Raw genomic sequence first — 14,145 nt, forward strand, 5'->3', positions numbered from 1 at the left:
GTTGTTGTGGTATCGGTAACGGTAGTCTTGTATGAAATGTTGTTTAAATTCCTTCCACAATTCTATTGGATTTGTAGGTGTTCCAAAAATACAGATGTAAGCGAACATCTCCCGAAGTTGTGTAGGCATGTTCAGAACAGTTGCATCTAGTATAGTATTTCTCCAGACACTGTCATCTATTAATAATCCAAGTACTGAGGCAGCATCTCGAAAGGTTTCATGTGTAATACTATTGACAGATTTAAGGTCCTGAAAACTTGTTGCTCCTTTTACATGTAATAACAACAAGCGTAAATAATAGCGCTCTTGGTCTTTCACACCTAACTGTATACATTCTTCCTATTTCAGCGTGGCCTCTTTTCTTTCTGTGTTCCCATGTGCCATGTTTCCAAATGTAGTGTTCTGGAATGTCTCTGTAATAATACTGATGTGCATTAGGGTCGATCTTATTAAGGTTAAAGTACGTCACGAGTGTTGTAGTTTTTGTTGTATGTTGTTAATGGGCTTATCTTGATGAAAATATAGTGCCTGAGAGTTAGGTAGATGTACTGCAAGGCGAATAATTGCATGAGATTGTCTATGCATAGGAAAAGCAAAGATTCTCCATGCAGCTTCGGGTGCACTGAAGTATCGTGAAACAACAAAGTGATTTGTTTCATCATGTTCGAGTTGGAGTTGTGTTTGAGCTATTTCAATATTAGCCTTGTCATGTCCTTTATATACATATTTAAAAAAATACTTGACACTTTGGATGCTAGCACAAAATTCCACATTAATATGGCAGTTGTATTTTTTTTAGCAAATATGGGTTATATGGAACAGCCCATGAATTGTCAATCGTTTTAGAATAATGTTGATATGTAGTGCCAAATGTTTCTGCGGTAAATTGGATAGCCATCCATTTCTTTAGAGGTATTTTGTTGAAATTTTTTTGGAAATCCTTTGGTGCAGTGTGTATGATCCATACATGGACAGTTAGGATTAGATTCACCCCAGGGACCGTGAATCATGTTTGTCAGAACAATGTTGTGGAGCTGAGGGCATGTTGTCTTGTCAGGAATTTCAGCCCACACAATATTGTCTATGTCTTCTTCGGTTCTGATTTTTGAATTTTTGTCAAGTGTGATTAAAATATGTGCATGTGGCAGGCCACGCTTTTGAAACTCGATGACATGGACAATAGCACAGACGTGTCCAAATAATCCATTGTTGATGTCAGATAACAGGGATTCAAGTTTAATTTTAAAGACCCGTGCAACTAAGTCTGGGCGACGTTCAACACGTTGCCACTGTTGTACATTTTCAGTAATTTCCCTCCACTTTGGATTACACGTCATGGTGACAGAGATCAGGGCGGCCATATTTGGTAACGATAGCCATAGCATCCCGATACCGCTGCTGCATATTTCGTGCACTGCCTTCGAAGGATGATGGTAAAATGAGTTTTCCAATGGGGATGCCCTTTTCAATAGATTTGTTGAGTAAATGTTCTTGTAGCAAGCAATAATCTTCTACTTTTAGATCTTTTTGATGCATTCGAATGTAATGTAGTCTATTAACTTCGACTTTGACATATGAATCAACAAAATATTGTTGTGTTAGTTTACCTCCATTTAGTAGTGAATTAAAATCCTTTCTTACTGATAAAACATAGCCTTAAACTGTAGTTGGGTAATCCTTTGTTTACTATCTCCTTGGTGTTTTAGAGCGTCATGCCTGCCTTGTTCTCCATAAGGAAAAAGACAGGATACATCAGAGCATCTAAATTACTATGTAGAATACTGATTCTTTGTGTTTTTGGAGCTAGAGGGTTTTGTGGATCAGGTTTTAAATGAATTAAGATTAGTGATGAGCGAGCACTAAAATGCTCGGGTGCTCGAAGCTCGGGTCGAGCACATTGGAATACTCTTGTGCTCGACCCCAGCAAGGAGCCAAATGTAAGTCTATGGGAAACTCCAGCATTTTTCTGGCGGTCCCCCCGGCGGTCTGCAGAAGGTCAAAAATTGCCCAAATCGATGGGAACGGTGCTCAATTAAACGTCAGGCAGGCAGAATATATAGGCAGACAGGCAGGCAGGGTATATAGGAGGGTGCATGAAAAACATAGCAGGGCAATTGGAACACACTAGTGCCCTCCGATTTTCATGCACCCATCTCTTTAAAAAAGCCGGCCGGCAATTCAGCAGCCGCATACACCGGTACCAGACAATCCTATCCTACTAATATTATAAATGCGAAAGTTTGTGAGTATGTATGTTTGTTACTCTTTCACAAAAAAACTACTGGACGGATTTGCATGAAACTTTACAGTAATATAGATTATACATCGGAATAACATATAGGCTACAATTTGTAATGATTTTATGTAATTTTGGTCGTAATATAACGATACATGTCAATTAAGTCGGAAAAAAATCTGGCCTCTGAGAGCTCTCTTATATACACACATACACAGGTGATATTTAAATGGCTGATTTACAGCAGTCAGAAGAGATTGATAATACAATAATTTGCCCATAGTGGATCATTGTATAGTGAGGTCACAGTTGCCGCCTGTCCACAGTCAGAATACAGGGGTGATCATATACCGTGGCCAGGTACAAGTGTGGCACAGGGGGTTCACACACGACCCCCAGGGACTGACATTTCCTAGAAACTTTGGCAGCTGTCAGTCATGAGCTCACCCTGATACATTACACTCTGGAAACAGCTGAAGTGAGAAGGATAATTTATGACATTTTCTCAGACTTAAAAACAAAAAAAAAAACAAAACAAAATACAGAAAACAGCCCATATGTCAGGAACAGGTTACTAGGGAACTACACGTCCCAGCACGGCCTGCCCGCGCCCACAGCCCGGGGGGAGTGTGAGGCTTCCTCCTGCAGGTTGCCCGGGGGCACCGGGCCGTCATTGTCCTCACACAGGGGGTCCCCGCCGCCATTGTCCCTCCACATAACACCGTATAATAAAACTTGCGCTCACCTGCGCCAGCTGCTGCAGCCGGGAAAGTTCCGAGCGCCTCACCTGGGCGGAGGGGAAGTGACTCACACATGGGGAGCGGCAGTAACCTGAGCGCGGCTCCATGGAGGATGCACACACTGCAGCCTGACAGCACCGGCAGCAGCCCTACACAAATGGCGTCCTCCCCTCCTGTGTGCAGCACAGCCCTGTGTGTGTGCAGCGCAGCATGTCACCCACAGCACCAGCAGGCTGCTCTCAGCTCCCACAGAGCACTGGGAATGGTTGCTATGGGTAACCGCGCCACAGCTGCTCCTCATAGACCAGTCATATACAACTGATATCGTCTGTACAGCGATCGTAATATAACTAATTAGATTGTTTTAGTATTTTGTTTGAACTTTACTAACTACCTATTTTGTAATTAGTACTTATAAAAATGCCGCGAAAGCGTAAGTCTAACATTTCGCAAAGCTCTAATAAAGCCCGAGCTATGAAAATAATTAGACGTGATGAGACGTCTCAACAAGCCGAGCAATGAAGGCTTGAGCAGGCGGTGCGTTGTGCGGCACACAGAGCTGCAGAGACTCCAGAACAATCCCAAGCCCGACGTGAACGGAATGAGGAGTTTTTGGCATCTCAACGGGCTGCTGAAACTCCAGAACAGTCCCAAGCCCGACGTGAACAGCATGCGGAGTATCTGGCGTCTCAACGGGCTGCTGAAACTCCAGAACAGTCCCAAGCTCGACGTCAGCAGCAAGCGACTTACATGGCGTCCCAAAGAGCCACTGAAACTTATGAAATGGCCGAATCTCGCAGACGCACTGTTGCTGAAAGGGCAGCACAGCGACGTCAAACATTTACAAGAAATACATGGATATTGTTTAATAAAGCTGCATTTGAGTATGACGAGACTCTTGATTATGAAACTCACAAGCTTATAAAAATAGAAGCAATGACCATAGATTGCAAATATTGCGGAGCTCTTAAGTGGAAAGAGGAAGCAGCAAGTATGTGTTGTTTGGGCGGGAAAGTAGCTCTTCCTTATATAGACGAGCCAGTTCAACCTTTAAAAGAGCTTTTCTCTAATGAAACTGATGAATCTCGCCTTTTTCTAAATAATATAAGAAAATACAACATGTGCTTTCATATGACGTCTTTTGGAGCAGATCAAATTGTCTCAATGCCAGGGTTTTGCCCGACCTTTACAATACAAGGACAAGTATACCACCGTATCGGTTCTGTAATTCCTACGTCCATTTCGCAACCACAATTTTTACAAGTTTATTTCATAGGTGACGAAGAAGAGCAAATCAACAGGCGTACTGAGTGCGTGCAAAGCGTAGATAGAAACATAGTTAAAAAATTACAACAAGTACTTCACGACCACAACATTTTGGTGCATGAATTTACAACGGCTAGAGACAGAATGATCAATGACGATCATTTCAAAGTAGTGATTCACCCAGACCGTGTACCACGTGGTCAACATGAGAGACGATTCAATGCCCCTACTACAAATGAAATAGCTGCTGTAATAGTTAGTAGCGAACAAACTATGTCTCGGGACATCGTTGTGCAGCCGCGCGATGGCATGCTCACTAGGGTTCCCGATACACATAGATTCTATGACGCTCTCGAGTACCCAATAATTTTTTGGAAAGGACAGGAGGGGTACAGCATTGATATTCCTCAGATAAATCCAATTACCAAACAAGCAATGCCAAGCAAAAAGGTGTCCTGCAAAGATTTTTATGCCTTTCACTTGATGGTCCGTCGCAGCGATTTTAATTTGATGCTTAAGTGTAGGCTCCTACTTCATCAGTTTCTGGTCGACATGTATGTAAAGATGGAAAGTGAGCGCTTAAGGTTCATTTCTTTAAATCAAAAAAAAACTGCGCGCAGAAAATTATATTCACTTGCAAGATGCAATAAGAAATTATGCGGATTTGGATCCAAATAACTTAGGTCAGATGGTGATTCTCCCATCATCATTTGTAAAAAGCCCGAGATACCTACACGAATACACAGAAGACGCGTTCACATACGTACGTAATTATGGGAGGCCTGATTTATTTATTACAATGACTTGCAACCCCGCTTGGCCAGAAATCACCAAAGAGCTTATGGCTGGTCAAAATTCAACGGACAGACATGACTTAACAGCTCGAGTATTTAGAATAAAAGTACAGAAGTTGGTAGCTCTACTTACAAAAGGTAACATATTTGGTGATATGCAATGCTTCATGTACTCGATCGAGTGGCAAAAGCGAGGTTTGCCTCATGTGCACTTACTGCTGTGGTTAAAGGAAAAATTGCATCCGAACCAAATTGACGAAATCATATGTGCTGAGATACCAAACCCAGAAACCGATCAAAAGCTCTATGATACAGTGACAAAGAATATGATTCACGGGCCATGTGGTACATTCAATTCTTCATCGCCATGCATGAAGGAAGGAAAATGTACCAAAAAATATCCGAGGAAGCTTTTAAAAGATACTCAAACCAATGACAAAGGTTATCCTTTGTACAGGCGCAGAGCACCAGAGAATGGTGGACGCACGACGATTATAAAAACCCGTAGAGGAACACAGGAAATATTGGTGGACAATAGCTGGGTGGTCCCATATTCTCCACTCTTATCAAAAATTTTTAATTCTCATTTAAATGTAGAGTTCTGTAATACGGTACAGGCGATAAAATATGTTTGTAAATATATTAATAAGGGTAGCGACCAGGCTATTTTTAACATCCGCCAGCAAGGGAATGTTAACATTGACCCAAGAGATGAGGTGCAGACCTTTAGAACCGGCCGATATGTTAGCAGTAACGAAGCAGCGTGGCGGATCTTAGGTCTGCCTCTGCACGAGAGACACCCAACCGTCACTCATCTCGCGATTCATTTACCCAATGGCGAGAGGGTTTACTTTACGGAAAATAATTTTAGAGAGAGATTAGAAGCACCACCTAAAACTACACTAGCTGCATTTTTCCTGTTGTGCCAAAGTGATACGTTTGCAAAAACATTACTTTACATTGACGTGCCTCGCTACTATACTTGGAATGTGGCACGGAAGCAATGGAAACGTCGTTTACAAGGAACACCTGTCGATGGCTGGCCAGGTGTGAAGGCAGGAGACGCTCTAGGTCGCATTTACACGGTGCACGTTAGCAATTTTGAATGTTATTGCTTGCGTATGCTGCTGAATGTAATAAGGGGTCCAACCAACGTCTCGGATTTAAAAACATTTGAAGGTCAAGAACTTGCAACTTTTCGGCAGGTGTGTGAGAAGATGGGGTTGTTGGATGATGATAACCACTGGGATACCACCTTAGAAGAGGCCGTGCTATGTCGCTCCCCGGCGCAAATAAGAGAGCTGTTTGCCATATTGATATGCACTTGCGGTTTATCCAATCCTCTACAACTCTGGCACAAGTATAAAACTGCGTTATCAGAGGATATCATGCACAGATTTGAAAGAATGGATCACGTTAACGATGATCTCTGTTTCAATGAGGCGTTGGGGCTTATCGAGGACAAAATATTAATAATTTCTGGAAAGAAATTGTCCGATTTTGGTCTACCCTCACCACGAGGAGAGCTGTCGAACGAGTTGATAAAAGAGCTAAGCTATGATACCAACCAGTTAGACGCTCACGTTTGCGAAACTGAGCCACGTTTGCTACCTGATCAAAGAGAGATTTATCACAAAATAGTAGGACGAGTTGAGAATGGTGAAGGTGGACTTTTTTTCCTTGATGCCCCGGGTGGTACAGGAAAAACTTTCTTGCTTAATTTACTTTTAGCAAAAATTCGTAGCGGTCATAACGTTGCATTAGCTGTGGCTTCCTCTGGATTTGCTGCAAGATTGCTAAGCGGTGGACGGACGGCACATTCAGTCTTTAAATTACCTCTTAATCTGGTGAACGAAGAAACCCCATTGTGTAATATCAGCAAGAGCAGCGCCCGTGGCCTCCTGTTGCAACAGTGCAAACTAATCGTGTGGGACAAGAGCACAATGTCACACAAACGCGCCATCGAAGCTCTTGATCGTTGTCTACAAGACTTACACAGTAAACAAACAATAATGGGTGGTGTGGTTGTTTTATTGGCTGGGGACTTTAAGCAAACTTTGCCTGTCATCGAGCGAGGCACTGCAGCAGACGAAATTAACGCATGTCTGAAATCCTCATATTTATGGACCAAAGTTGAAAAGCTGCACCTCACCACCAACATGCGTGTCCAGTTATTCAGTGATCTAGAGTCGGGCGCGTACGCTGAGAAACTGCTCGAGATCGGTGAAGGTCGAATCGAAACTAACGAAGAAGGTATGGTTCTATTCACTAACCAATTTTGTCATGTTGTGGATTCGGAAGACGCACTTATTGCTCAAGTTTTTCCAAATTTGCAACAAAACATCCACGATGAAAATTGGCTATGTGAAAGAACTATACTAGCACCAAGAAATGAAACAGTTGCGAAAATCAATAAAATTATCTTGGACCAAGTAACCAGCGATGCAACAACCTACAACTCCATCGACACAGTCATGTCATCTGAAGACTGTACGAGCTACCCCGTGGAGTTTCTTAACTCTTTGGAGCTATCTGGGGTCCCATCTCATAAGCTCGAATTAAAGGTCGGTATACCCGTTTTGTTAATGCACAACTTGGACGCCCCGAGATTATGTAATGGCACTAGATTGTGAGTCACTGAACTAGGCAGGCACATTGTAAAGGCCACAATTTTAACTGGAGAAGCTAAGGGTGAAAATATTCTTATACCACGCATCCCAATAATACCCAATAACTTACCCTTTAATTTCAAACGTTTGCAGTTCCCACTTAAAGTTGCATTTTCAATGACCATCAATAAATCGCAAGGGCAAACTTTGAAGGTAGCGGGGATACATTTAGGCACGCCCTGTTTTTCCCACGGTCAGCTATACGTAGCTTGCTCACGTGTTTCTAAATCGCAAAATCTACATATTTTCGCTGAACGAAAGAAATCAAATAACATAGTTTACAGGAGTATATTGCAGTAAAAACACATAGATAAATTACCTGCAGATGTCCATTATTCCAATTACATACTAATTCTTTACTAACACGAACAATATTAAACGCAAGTAACTTCAGTCCGTCCTGTTTAGTAATCAGTGTTTAGTAATCCGTTTGTGATGAAATTTGATATGGATAATTTCAAGCCTGGGGAAGGACATAGGGCTACTTTTTATAAACACACCATACAGGCGAAGATTATATAAAACTGTAAACCTGATTGACTGACACACCTAGCGGTCAACGCACAGCCGAAACCACTGAACTTAGCATCTTGAAATTTGCAGATAGGTTCTATTATAGCTTAAATGAGCACTAAGAGAGGAATTTTGATAATTCCACCCTCAAGAGTTTCCCTCTTCATATTATAGGGGTTCAAAGATTGTATGGAATCCGTCAGTTTTGAAGTTAGGCATCTGAAATTTTGGATGTACGAGTAACTAAATAAGATTATTTTTTTTTACTATTAAGATTATTTTTTTTTACTATTAAAATGATCTGTCACGAAACTTAATGTGGCAGACCAAATTCCACGCGAGCGAAGCCGCGGGTAAAAGCTAGTTTAGAACAGAAAGAATAGAGCATCACACATAGATTAGATAGATAGAAACATGTCAGTCACATATATAATAAGTAGAGTGACAGTGTTGCTTACTGTACTTGTCATTTAGTGTTAAAATAAAGGATTTATTAAAAAAAAAAATTGGCGTGGGGTTCCCCGTAATTTTAGTCTCTAGCGGAGGTTAAGCAGACGGCTGGAGTAGATGTTTGAAGCCTGGGAAGGGAGTAATACCCACGGAGCTTCCCAGGCTACTAATATCAGCCCCCAGCTGAATACCTAGCCTTTACTAGCTATTAAAATGGGGGACCCAAAAAAAATTGACGAGGGGTCCCCCCTATTTTAATAGCTAGCAAAGGCTAGGCAGACAGCAGGGGGCTGATATTAATAGCCCAGGAAGGGTGCCATGAATATTGGCCCCCTCCCAGGCTAGAAACACCAGCCGTCAGCCGCCCCAGAAATGGCGCATCCATAGGATGCGCGAATTATGGCACTTAGCCTCGCTCTTCCCACTGCCCTGTAGCGGTGGCAGTGGGGTAATAGGGCTGGGGTTGATGTCAGCTTATAATGCCAGCTGACATCAAGCCCAGGTTAGTAATGGAGAGGCGTCTATAAGACACCCCCATTACTAACCCCATAGTCAAAGTTAAAAAAAAACACAAACACAAACCCAGAATAAAGTCCTTTAATTGAAATAAACACACAATTCTTTAATGTTCTAAATTATACCATACTTACCATCATGCCCACTCCAGCTGAAGCCAACGATCTCCTGCAATAAAAATAAAATAATAAAGCAACCTCATCCTTACCTTTCCATGGTTCCCAGGATGGCTCCAGCTCTGCTACATTCACATGACAGGCTGGATCGCAGCCGAAAGCTGCCATCCAGCTGGCCATGCCGCAGACACTGAGAAGCGCAGGCATGCTTGCGCTCCTCAGTGTCTGGCTGTGACGGCATCCAGAAGAGCCGAGTTCATGTCCAATGAACTCAGCTCACCTCATGCACGTCATTGACAGCGTGGGAGAATTCTCCTGCGCTCAGCGCTTGAGCAGGAGGATTCTCCCACGCTGGTCGCAGATGAGCGCTGCCATCCAGCATGCCATCCTTCATAGACACTGCAGAGCGCAGGCATGCTTGCGCTCTGCAGTGTCTCTGAAGGATGACAAGCTGGATGGCAGCGCTCAGCTGCTTTCCAGCCTGTCATCAGAATGCCATCCCAGCGTGGGAGAATTCTCCTGCTCAAGCACTGAGTGCAGGAGAATTCTCCCACGCTGTCAGTGACGTGCATGAGGTGAGCTGAGTTCATTGGACATGAACTCGGCTTATCTGGATGCCGTCACAGCCAGACACTGAGGAGCGCAAGCATGCCTGCGCTTCTCAGTGTCTGCGGCATGGCAAGCTGATGGCAGCTTTCGGCTGCGATCCAGCCTGTCATGTGAATGTAGCAGAGCTGGAGCCATCCTGGGAACCATGGAAAGGTAAGGATGAGGTTGCTCTATTATTTTACTTTTATTGCAGAAGCCATTGGCTTCAGCTGGAATGGGCGTGATGGTAAGTATGGTTTAATTTAGAACATTAAAAAATTGTGTGTTTATTTCAATTAAATGACTTTATTCTGGGTGTTTGTGTTTTTTTTTTAACTTTGACTATGGGGTTAGTAATGGGGGTGTCTTATAGATGCCTCTCCATTACTAACCTGGGCTTGATGTCAGCTGTCATTATAAGCTGTCATCAACCCCAGCCCTATTACCCCACTGCCACCTCTACAGGGCAGTGGGAAGAGCGAGGCTAAGTGCCAGAATTCGCGCATCCTATGGATGCGCCATTTCTGGGGCGGCTGACGGCTGGTGTTTCTAGCCTGGGAGGGGGCCAATATTCATGGCACCCTTCCTGGGCTATTAATATCAGCCCCCAGCTGTCTGCCTAGCCTTTGCTAGGTAATAAAATAGGGTGGACCACACGTCATTTTTTGGGGGGGGGGGTCTCCCACTTTAATAGCTAGCAAAGGCTAGGTATTCAGCTGGGGGCTGATATTAGTAGCCTGGGAAGCTCCGTGGGTATTACCCCCTTCCCAGGCTTCAAACATCTGCCCCAGCCGTCTGCTTAACCTCCGCTAGAAACTAAAATTACGGGGAACCCTACGCCAATTTTTTTTTTAATAAATCCTTTATTTTTACACTAAATGACAAGAACAGTAACCAACACTATCACTGTACTTATTATATATGTGACTGACATGTTTCTATCTATCTAATCTATGTGTGATGCTCTATTCTTTCTGTTATAAATTGTCGGGTACCGGTGTATGCCGCTGCTGAATTGCCGGCTTTTCATGTTTCACTGTGAGCACTGTTCCCATCGATTTGGGCAATCACTGTAATGCCACAACCACCATGGCTGTGACATTACAGTGAGTGGCAGACAATCCCTGCATGATTGGTGCTCTAAATAGCGCCAAACATGCAGGAAGGGGACCCGAGCTCCCGCCCGTGCATCTTGAAAGTACTCGGCGAGCTCCGAGCATCTCGAGTACTGAGATGCTCGGGCGAGTACCGAGAAGTGGCTAGCATGCTCGCTCATCATTAATTAAGATGTCTCTATGGAAGGGAGGCTCACCATCATCATTCTGAAAGATGACTGCCACTTCACTCAGAGTTGGTTTATTGTATCGTCTGGGATCTTGAGTTCGATCTTGTTTAATAGCTATTGTGATGTTTGGCATGACAGTTCATTTTGTAGAGCTTTGATCGTCTCTTGTTCTTCCACATCGTGTAGCATTCTATAGGCAGCAGTGAAAGGATTTTGTGTTTGCATTAGCTCAGCAATAATGGTCATTAAAGTAGGATAACATTTTTCATTTTCTTTACATTGCAGTCGTTGTTCATTAGCGTGGGTGATATCTAGTATGTAAAGTTGTGCAAATTTAGGTGGTACTTCGTCAGCTGGATGCAGTGTGTCTGTTCGATGATAGATCTGTCCATGAATTCGAAAACAGTATGGGCCATATCCAGGAGGTGGCGAAACACTTGCTCCCATGGAGGCAAAAGAACTGTTGATAGAGTGAATATTGTCCATAAAATTTTTGCTGTATTCATGTTCTCCAGTCATCAACATTGTCAACACATGGGGATACTGTATTATGGGTAAATGTACTTTACCCTTCTGACAGCACTGGGTAAACTTTTTATCCAGAGGCATCTCATTTGCAAAATGCAAAGCTTGGCAATTTTCACAATACATGGGTCAGGTCACCGCAGCTGTGTTCTTTAATACTATTTTCATCACAAGTAAAATATTGTTGTTGTTGTAGTAGTAGTGGAGTACTTCAAGAGTCAATGGATCTTGTTTGTCGCCAAATGTTGATTAGTCGTTTGTTTTGTAGTTGCAGTACTGTAAGCGTTTGTGTTTCAGCTTGTGGCAGTACAGAGTATGGTGCTGTATTGTGTAACACTGGCATTGATATGGCTAGTGGCGATAGTTGCCAAGAGGTCATAGACCTTACAGTGGTAGAATCTGTGGTGTGGTGTTCAGACTGTGATGCATCATCTTGTGATAGTGGTAGAAATGTAGAGACAAAATGTGTATTTTTGCAGCATTTTTTTTGGCAAATAGCCCATCTATTAGCTTAAGAGTGAGGCGACTCCTGAGCGAAACGTCTATGTTGATGTGCATCGTCTCTGTCCACACGATGACGTTTTTGTTCAGGAGTCGCACGGTGTTTTTGTTGATGTAGTGTCTGGGCCTTTTTTATTTCATCTTGATTTTTGTATTTTTTTATGAGAAGCCATGTTTGGTAGTTGGAGTAGTGTGAGGGTTTGTGTTTCAGCTTCTGGCTGCACAGAGTATGGTTCTGGATTGTGTAACAGTGGCATTGATGTGGCTAGTGGAGATAGTTGCCGAGAGGTCATACACCTTGAAGTAGTACAATCTGTGGTGTTCAGAATGTGATGCGTCATCTTGTGATTGTGGTAGAAATGTTGGGACAGAATTCGTATTGTGGCAGCGTTTTTGTTTGGAAAGTGCCAATCTAATAGCTTTAGAGCGAGGTGACTCCTGAGCCAGACGTCTACGTTTACATGCATTGTTTTTTGTCCAGACAATGGCGTTTTTGTTCAGGAGTCTCATTAGCGCGGCGTTGTTGTTGACATAGAACCCGAGCCTTATTTTTTTCAAGTTTATTTTTGGAACAGCCATGTTGGCAGTGGTGCGGAAGTCCAGGAGCACTGATATGCAGAGAGTATACAGGTGCCGTAGAAATAGTCGCTGAATAGTAGAGTCCTCTCTCCAGAAAGTACTGTGTACCTCAGGGAGTATACAGGTATACAGGTGCCATAAAAATAGCCGCTGAATAGTAGAGTCCTCTCTCCAGAAAGTACTGTGTACCTCAGAGAGTATATAGGTGCCATAGAAATAGCCACTGAATACTACAGTCCTCTCTCCAGAAAGTACTGTGTACATCAGAGAGTATACAGGTATACAGGTGCCGTAGAAATAGCCGCTGAATACTACAGTCCTCTCTCCAGAAAGTACTGTGTACCTCAGAGAGTATACAGGTATACAGGTGCCGTAGAAATAGCCAATGAATACTACAGTCCTCTCTCCAGAAAGTACTGTGCACATCAGAGAGTATACAGGTATACAGGTGCCGTAGAAATAGCCACTGAATACTACAGTCCTCTCTCCAGAAAGTACTGTGTACATCAGAGAGTATACAGGTATACAGGTGCCGTACAAATAGCCACTGAATACTACAGTCCTCTCTCCAGAAAGTACTGTGTACATCAGGGAGTATACAGGTATACAGGTGCCGTAGAAATAGCCACTGAATAGTAGAGTCCTCTCTCCAGAAAGTACTGTGTACCTCAGAGAGTATACAGATGCCGTAGAAATAGCCACTGAATACTACAGTCCTCTCTCCAGAAAGTACTGTGTACCTCAGAGAGTATACAGGTACACAGGTGCCATAGAAATAGCTGCTGAATAGTAGACTCCTATCTCCAGAAAGTACTATGTACGTCAGAGAGTATACAGGTATACAGGTGACGTAGAAATAGCCGCTGAATAGTAGAGTCCTCTCTCCAGAAAGTACTGTGTACTTCAGAGAGTATACAGGTATACAGGTGCCATAGAAATAGCCGCTGAATAGTAGAGTCCTCTCTCCAGAAAGTACTATGTACGTCAGAGAGTATACAGGTATACTGGTGCCGTAGAAATAGCCGCTGAATAGTAGAGTCCTCTCTCCAGAAAGTACTGTGTACCTCAGAAAGTATACAGGTATACAGGTGCCATAGAAATAGCCGCTGAATAGTAGAGTCCTCTCTCCAGAAAGTACTGTGTACGTCAGAGAGTATACAGGTGCCGTAGAAATAGCCTCTGAATACTACAGTCCTCTCTCCAGAAAGTACTGTGTACGTCAGAGAGTATACAGATATACAGGTGCCATAGAAATAGCCGCTGAATAGTAGAGTCCTCTCTCCAGAAAGTACTGTGTACCTCAGAGAGTATACAGGTGCCGTAGAAATAGCCACTGAATACTACAGTCCTCTCTCCAGAAAGTACTG

The 14,145-nt window shown here is 43.1% G+C and overlaps 1 protein-coding gene and 1 pseudogene across 3 annotated transcripts in view; both read right to left on the minus strand.

Moving 5' to 3' along the window:
* Positions 1-14,145, minus strand: part of IMMP1L (inner mitochondrial membrane peptidase subunit 1) — an 84,596-nt gene that overhangs the window by 57,115 nt on the left and 13,336 nt on the right. The window lies entirely within an intron of this gene.
* LOC141173589 (uncharacterized) lies at positions 466-11,306 on the minus strand (annotated as a pseudogene).

This window comes from Phyllobates terribilis, unplaced genomic scaffold, assembly GCF_046119375.1.
Source record: "Phyllobates terribilis strain yellow unplaced genomic scaffold, ASM4611937v1 Scaffold_13__5_contigs__length_258822181, whole genome shotgun sequence".
NCBI lineage: Eukaryota > Metazoa > Chordata > Amphibia > Anura > Dendrobatidae > Phyllobates > Phyllobates terribilis.